General features: G+C 37.2%; 1 long non-coding RNA gene across 2 annotated transcripts; it reads left to right on the top strand.

The window, feature by feature from the left end:
- The first annotated feature begins 1522 nt into the window (after nucleotides 1–1522).
- On the top strand, nucleotides 1523–3034 carry LOC107752198 (uncharacterized). 2 transcript variants are annotated; one of them, XR_001641337.1, is made up of 4 exons: nucleotides 1523–1781; nucleotides 2126–2229; nucleotides 2333–2388; nucleotides 2584–3034. It is a non-coding gene; the product is annotated as an uncharacterized LOC107752198 (long non-coding RNA). The 2 variants fall into 2 exon arrangements; XR_001641336.1 differs by lacking the exon at nucleotides 1523–1781 and having other exon boundaries at nucleotides 2027–2229.
- The last annotated feature ends 5508 nt before the right edge of the window (nucleotides 3035–8542 follow it).

The following is an 8542-nucleotide window of genomic DNA, read 5'->3' as shown; positions in this document are numbered from 1 at the left end:
AAACAAACTAAAGATTGCATGATAAGTAATGGTTGAAGGGGTCATATGATGCGATTTCAATGTTTCTTTTCTCTTTGGAGTGTTACAAGCTCTTGGTGCATGAAGAAGATCTGTAAAGTTGCAAAGATTAAAGTCTCAAATCCAAAGAGATATTCTTTATAAAAGTTAAGAGTTAACCACGCCTACCTAAAACGGCTCGTTCTAACACGCCCCCACATACCTACGTCACGATGTGGGAAGATTTGCATAACGCCGCCCAAATGTTCACGCAAAGAAAGAAGGCGTAACTTTTATTCTCACTGTAGTATTTGTAGTAAATCAGCTCAAAAGAGAAATATTTATGACTACCCAGGTGAAAAAGACGTAGTATTTAATGTATTAAAAATATACTTGAAATTCAAGTAGTATGTTTATAATACACTTCCCAGCATGCTTATTTGAAGTGCAATAAAAATATATTGAATTGCATTTTAATATATTTCTAAAAAGTATACTAGAAGTACTTTTGTATTAAATATATGCTTAGTTATACTTCTAAGAAATATGCTAAACAGAAGCATACTTTTAATGTATTTATAAAAAGTATACTAGAAATACTTTGGTAATAAATATATGCTTAGTTACACTTTTAAGGAATATGCTAAACACAAGCACACTATTACTATATTTCTAAAAAGTATGGTAGAAATACTATGTTAATAAATATATTTTTAGTTAAACTTTTAAGGAATATGCTAAACACAAGCATACTTTTAGTGACTTTTTAGTGTATTTACAGAAAACATACTTATGTTACCCTTACTTAAAGTATATTTTATGTCTACTTTGTGTAAGAACATAACAAAATGATTACACTTTTAGTGGGTGTTTAATGTACTTTATATTGCAGTAGGCCTACACATGGTTATATTTTAAATATTTATGCATTTATAATTTTAATATTTGGAAAAGTACAATATTTTGAAAAACATTTTTAACATTTACAATGTACAAACGTTTGTCAACTATTATTAAGCATTGCGATATTTAAAATATGTTGTTTAATATGTTGTTCAGTTTTACTTAAAAGGTTATGCTACTTTGGTTGATTAGGCTGTTGTTCATTACATGATACATTAATTGTAATAAGCTAGGTGTTTATAAATTTGTTCAAGCTTGACGCCTTTATTTTCTAATATATATTTCTGAAATTCCCACAAGGATTTCAACATCATATATGAAAAAAAAAAAAACTTGCGTTTACTTGTTTAAATTCAAACAACCCACTGACTAAACCTGATTGGTTCCAGAGCCATTGAACGGCTCTGATTGGTTCGTATGATAATGAGCTCACCCCAGAGAGCTTCGTATATAAAATATGATGTGCGTGCAAACGTCTCTTGAATGTGAATATAAGTCTAAATTTAAACAGTATTATATAGAGCGGCCGCGATCGTGTCTCTTTAGGGCACTTGGAGGAAACCACGCAATTCATATGGATTACTTTGCCGATGTTTTTTTGAGATTTCAACTTTTTGAAACATGAACATCTTTGGTGAATCTTCTTTCATCGGAGGGACATAAATCTCTCAGATTTTTATTAAAATATCTCAGCTTTTCTTTTGAAGATGAACGAAAGTCTTAGATGGTTTGGAGCATCTTAAGGGTGAGTGATGACAGAATTCAAATTGTTTTGGGGGAACTATGAAATTAATTAGAAAATATAGCGGTATGTTCTTATTTTTACCAGCTTCTGCAAGCGCGTATGGCGTCTGGCTTTTGGAACCTCACTGTGACTTCAGGTAAGATTTAATTAACGTTATTTGTCTGTGCCAGTCGTGTTTTTGACACATGCATTGGCAGAAAAAAATAAATAAAATAAAATTAGTCATTATAACATGTACAACATTAACATTCTTTTATTTGCAAAATGAAGTTGTGCATTTATTTATTTCTGATTTCCTGAACAATTTGGCTTCATTGTAATGAGGTTAATGATCTTTGAAAAACCATGATTATGAACATACAATTACTTTGTCCTGAGCTGATTAGCCAACTGTGGTAGTGTTCGTTGATTGGTGTTTATATTTGTTCAAGCTTGACAACCTTATCGCCTTTATTTTCTAATATATATTTCTCATTACAGATAAGAACAAAGATTAAATTGTAAGAAGGGTTGCTTATATGAGAGCATACAGTACATCTGAAACTGCTGAGGCTGGGAAGGCTTTTGACTATATTACCGACCAGGTACATTGTTCTCAGCGTACTGTCATTCTTAAAAAGAAAACAAATCATCAATCATCATTTGCTTTTGTGTGTGTGTGAAATATTAACATTTGTTGTTTTTCAGATCAGCTGCTATAGAAGACAAACTGAAATCTGAGTGCAGAGACAAGCAAAGGAATAGTAAGTATATTTTCATGTTGTATCACCTCTGTTATAGAGATTTTTGAATCAGGCCTAATGGAGGGTGATTTGGTCAATCTTGAAAGAAAAATGTTAGCAATGTGTCCATTCCAGCTGGCTAATTTGTGCTTGCTTTCAGTCATTCATGTAAAAATCTGTTATTTAATTTTGTTTCTGTTTTGTTTTTTTCTAAAGCTGCAAGGCTCTGGTGCAAAATATTGTATGCCAGGAGTCAGGACGACTAGGCTGTGCCCAGGTCTCCAGAACCTGCGACGACGCTCAGCTCCATCAGCCCTCCATCTGCGCCTTCGGATCCACCAGCTCTGTCTCCATCGGTCGGCCCCCAGATGTTGGCAGCCACACCATCTACATCTTGGCTCCTCGCTCCCTCGATTCCGCCGTGTGTTGTCAGCACTGGGATGCTCTGGGTCTGTGCCATGTGCCAAACACCATCTAAGCTGCCAGGGCATCATCGTCATCCTCCCATCACCATCCCTTCGCCACATCCTGCCATCATCCCCGCACTTTTGCCTCTCACCATCCCTACGCCATCTCCTTGTCCACCTCCAAAACCCCCTCCATCCCTCCCTATTCTGTTGCTTGAACTTTATCATCTTCAGTCTTTGAAAAACAAAGTGCATAAGTGAATAGCTGTGTGTGTGCAAAGACTGAAGATGAGAAAGATCAAGCAACAGAATAGGGAGGGATGGAGGGGGTTTTGGAGGTGGACAAGGAGATGGCGTAGGGATGGTGAGAGGCAAAAGTGCGGGGATGATGGCAGGATGTGGCGAAGGGATGGTGATGGGAGGATGACGATGATGCCCTGGCAACTTAGATGGTGTTTGGCACATGGCACAGACCCAGAGCATCCCAGTGCTGACAACACACGGCGGAATCGAGGGAGCGAGGAGCCAAAATGTAGATGGTGTGGCTGCCAACATCTGGGGGCCGACCGATGGAGACAGAGCTGGAGGATTCGAAGGCGCAGATAAAGGGCTGATGGAGTTGAGCGTCGTCGCAGGTTCCGGAGACCTGGGCACAGCCTAGTCGTCCTGACTCCTGGCATACAATATTTTGCACCAGAGCCTTGCAGCTTTAGAAAAAAACAAAACAGAAACAAAATTAAATAACAGATTTGTACATGAATGACTGAAAGCAAGCATAAATAGACAGCTGAAATGGACACATTGCTAACGTTTTTCTTCCAAGATTGACCAAATCACCCTCCATTAGGCCTGATTCAAAAATCTCTATAACAGAGGTGACACAACATGAAAATATACTTACTATTCCTTTGCTTGTCTCTGCACTCAGATTTCAGTTTGTCTTCTATAGCAGCTGATCTGAAAAACAACAAATGTTAATATTCCACACACACACACACACACACAGCTAACAGTTCTTTAATGCATAAAATTAAGGCTAAATAAGTCAAGTAAACTTAAATAGATTAATAAGCATAACAACTGTTACTTTTTTGTCTCTATTTATTACTCAAATCACACTGATTCATTTCTGCGTTAATAGTGTTGTCATAGAAATGCATAATTCCAAATCTGCACCAAATTTCATTTCATTTCCATTATAATTAAAAATAAACTTGTAAAAAAATCAATAGTTGCTTGTTCAGATGGTATAATGACAGAAGTATTAGGGACAGCAAAACAAAACAAACTGAACACAAGATTTTAAAGCTTTTTTTAATATTTAAAATCATCCACAGACTATGCGTTTACAGTCCATGACTGGATTTTATTTCAACTATATACAGTGTAGCATGGCATGTCACAAAATAATGAAATCACGTCTGCTCATTCTCTTTAAAACAATTATTTTCTCTATCCTCTCAGTGGTCTTCTAGTCCATATACACACACTGATATAACAGCTCTGCGGCCCATGACATCTGCAACTGAAGATTCGCTGCCATTTATTTTATTAGTATAGTAATGTTTCTGTATTGGATGCTGCATTATAAGCAGGGAGTTTGAGAATTTCACCTCACACTGGAAAATCAGGATTGATTACATTTTGATTTAGGGAATTAATTTTGACTTGATTTACAAATCTGGTTATGCTGTGAACTGTGTCATAATTTGCATTGCTTTCACTGCATAGAAATGTAAGGTGAAATCTTACTTGTGTTTAAATTCAAACAGCACACTGACTAAACCTGATTGGTTCCAGAGCCATTGAACGGCTCTGATTGGTTCGTATGATAATGAGCTCACTCCAGGCCCAGAGAGCTTCGTATATAAAATATGAAGTGCGTGCAAATGTCTCTTGAATGTGAATATAAGTCTAAATTTAAACATTATTATATAGAACGGTCGCCGATCGTGTCTCTTTAGGGCACTTGGAGGAAACCACGCAATTCATATGGATTACGTTGGCGATGTTTTTCACCAAAGTATATATGCTTGTAATTGTTATTTGTAATGTACACAACAATATATAATACATTAAAGTTTTCTAGATATCAAAGTGTGTACGTGTGTGTGTATATACTGAAAAAAGCAGCTTTATAATATACTAGTAGTGTAATGCTAATGCATTTCCAATGAGCTGAAATACAATTGAAATGTACTTGAAGTACATTAAAACGATGCTTCAAATATACTCTTAACTGTAGTTCATGAAGTATTAAAAGGACATTTTAAATGTATTTTAAGAAATACACTTAAATTGCACTAAATATACTTAAAGTGGTTCCAATTTAACACAATTTCAATATATTAAATATATTACAAATAGATTAAAATCAAACTTAAACATATCTTGAAATACACTTAATATACTTAAAGTTGTTTCAAAATAATTTTTTATTCCCTTTCGTCTGATGCCTTTTTGTCCGAGTCCCTTTCGTCTGATGCCTAATTGTATGAGACCTGACACCTGACGTCGTTTCTCCTGAGACCTGAAGCTTTTCAGTCGGAGGCGCGAAGCCGTTTTGTCCAGCGACTGAAGCATGACTTCATAAAAACGGAATTTACTGTGTAACGCGGAATGTGACGGAATGAACGGCGCAGACGTGCGTTTCGTTTGCTATTTAAGCACGCGCAACTCTCGCGGTTGTCGTCTAGCTCAATAGTATTTTTGCCATTTAATATTCAAGTGAACTGCCTGTCAGAAATCATAGCACGTCAGCTGTCTTAACCGCGGCTTGTGTACTGCATCATCACTGTGTCTGTCACGCGACTCTGTTGCCCTTTCGGGCTTTAACTGGTGGTAAAACTAACGAAATTATTAACTTTTCATCCAGTGTTCCGCTACAGATTGACTCATACGGAAGCATGAATAAAATTTGTCTTTAAAAGATGGCAACTTTCTAATCAGAGTGACAGCTTCTCCCAACTGAAGTCGTGCATCTTTGGAAACTGAGCACACCGCACAGGGCCGGCCCAAGCCTTTATGGGGCCCCAAGCAGAATTTTATTTGGGGGTCCTAAGCCAATTGTCACGAATCCTGTCCATGGACTTCCATTCGATCACCACCAGAGGTCACCCTTCCATTACATTGACTCTCGCACTACACAAACTGTTGCATGTCATCCCGGACTACATATCCCATCATCCATTGCACTAATTGCACACAGCTGTAACCAATCACACATTCACTATATAACACTCACTCAAATCCCTTTCAAACTGCCGAGTGTTGTTTAGCATCTATGCTGTTATGCGTAGCTACTTTGCGGAGCCAGGTCCTAGTTTGAGTTTCTAGTTCTGAGTCTAAGTCTAGTTGATCCGGTTTATGGCCTTAGTATTTCGTGTTTTGATCCTAGCCTGTATAGCTCGTTTCTGTATGATCTCTGCCTGCCCTGAAGTACATCGCCTGTCTTGGATTACTCCTCCCGTCTCACCCTGTTCGGATACTGTTTATTCCTCGCCTGGACCATCGCTTGTGTTTCGGATTACTCTTCAGTCTTGCCCTCTATATACCTGTTTGCCATTGTCCGACCCTTGCCTGTTTTGACTATGTTTCAGAATAAAGCTTTGCACATGGATCCGCACGCCTCTCGTCTTGTTTGCCCCGTAACACCAATACAACTGATAATGCTTGATTATACCCATTATCAGTTTTATTGGTTGTGTTTCTTCCATCATGTCTGCCTGACATATTTTTACCCTTCTACCATTTTTCTAAGGAAAGCTGAATAATCATTTTAATGAAAATTGACAACGTGTTAGATGTGTTAGATAGTAAATAGTAGGCTACACATTGTGAAGGTAACTACAAAAGTTTACTCTTGTTTTTTTTCCAAGTTCAGTGGCCACTTTCATGTATTTCGGGAGATAAATGGATGAAGGCTATATGTTAATCTGACAGATCCACACGACAGCAGCGCGCATTATAGATCAAATATGGTCATTAAGGTTGTTTAAACGACAAAATGAATTAACTTACACATATTTGACAATCAGACTAGGCTATATCATAGATAGGCTATATGCCGCGGCCCGGCACAAATCCAAATGTGGCCATTTAAAAAATAACTTTCAGTTTTACAATTCATTTTAGGGTTTAAATTATTTTAAAAATGTACTTAAATATACAGTAAGTTTGAGATATAACGTTTTTGTCATAGGAAATAATTTTGGTTTATCACATGAAGATTGTCAGTTATGCAAGTAGCTGCATCCTCTTGCAGCTTATTCAACAGAAGCGTGTTTCAGTGTGTATATGTGTTTGTCAATGTGTCTGGAAATAATGGCAGAGACGGAGAGATAGAGGTTTGAATATAACAAAAGATCATAATGTTCACAGCTGTTCAGATAGAACTACTCACAGCATGAGGCAGAAGAGATTCAGTGTCTTAAAAATGCAGAGAAAAGTCCACTGACTGGCTCTCAAGAGCTTTGCTGCAGGCTTGTGCTGGTTGCCAATGGCTAACAGAAGTAAAAAAATATGAACAAGCCCACACACACACACACACACCTTTGAGTTTTTGTCTTATATTTAAAATATTTTATACAGTTAAGCTATATCACAAACAGTGGTGTATGGCAGACTTTTATTTTTGACATGGCCAAAATTGAGTGGCCACATTCATTTAGAGTTCTTCACCATCCTTTTTATCCTCATTGCCAAAATCAAACTAAGTGAATCAACATTCAGGCCATTTCTGGATTCAATCACTGTTCATGTTATTCATCTACAATAAAGTACAGCACTCTTCATAGGCACAGTACAGAACTGAACTAGTGCTGCTGTTGAATGACAGTCTGCTGTTTGTGTGGAGATCACGAGAAAACGAGGAAGAAAGAAATCATGAATGGCCGTATATTTGTCACCACAAGCATAACAAAGCTGCTTACCTGCTCTTGATTTGGACTGGACAGAGTCACCATTATATCAGAGCAAAGGAGATGCATGAGTCAGAAAGTTCACAGAAAAGACTTTTCAGTAGTAAATACGCAAGGAGATACACATTTAAACACCACTAATTCAATATGAGAACTGTTAACAAGGGCACTTAATGAGAGACAGGTGAACATAATCACACACACACACACACACACCTTTGAGTTTTTGTCTTATATTTAAAATATTTTATACAGTTAAGCTATATCACAAACAGTGGTGTATGGCAGACTTTTATTTTTGACATGGCCAAAATTGAGTGGCCACATTCATTTAGAGTTCTTCACCATCCTTTTTATCCTCATTGCCAAAATCAAACTAAGTGAATCAACATTCAGGCCATTTCTGGATTCAATCACTGTTCATGTTATTCATCTACAATAAAGTACAGCACTCTTCATAGGCACAGTACAGAACTGAACTAGTGCTGCTGTTGAATGACGGTCTGCTGTTTGTGTGGAGATCACGAGAAAACGAGGAAGAAAGAAATCATGAATGGCCGTATATTTGTCACCACAAGCATAACAAAGCTGCTTACCTGCTCTTGATTTGGACTGGACAGAGTCACCATTATATCAGAGCAAAGGAGATGCATGAGTCAGAAAGTTCACAGAAAAGACTTTTCAGTAGTAAATACGCAAGGAGATACACATTTAAACACCACTAATTCAATATGAGAACTGTTAACAAGGGCACTTAATGAGAGACAGGTGAACATAATCACTAGCTAAGGAAACTAACTAGAGCACAATGAAGACTAAACCAAAAGGGTGAACAAAAACACAAACAAA

Source organism: Sinocyclocheilus rhinocerous, unplaced genomic scaffold, assembly GCF_001515625.1.
Source record: "Sinocyclocheilus rhinocerous isolate Xijiao unplaced genomic scaffold, SAMN03320098_v1.1 scaffold1462, whole genome shotgun sequence".
In the NCBI taxonomy this organism is placed as follows: domain Eukaryota; kingdom Metazoa; phylum Chordata; class Actinopteri; order Cypriniformes; family Cyprinidae; genus Sinocyclocheilus; species Sinocyclocheilus rhinocerous.
The sequence above is the reverse complement of the archived record's forward strand: the minus strand, read 5'-3'. Positions and strand labels throughout refer to the sequence as shown.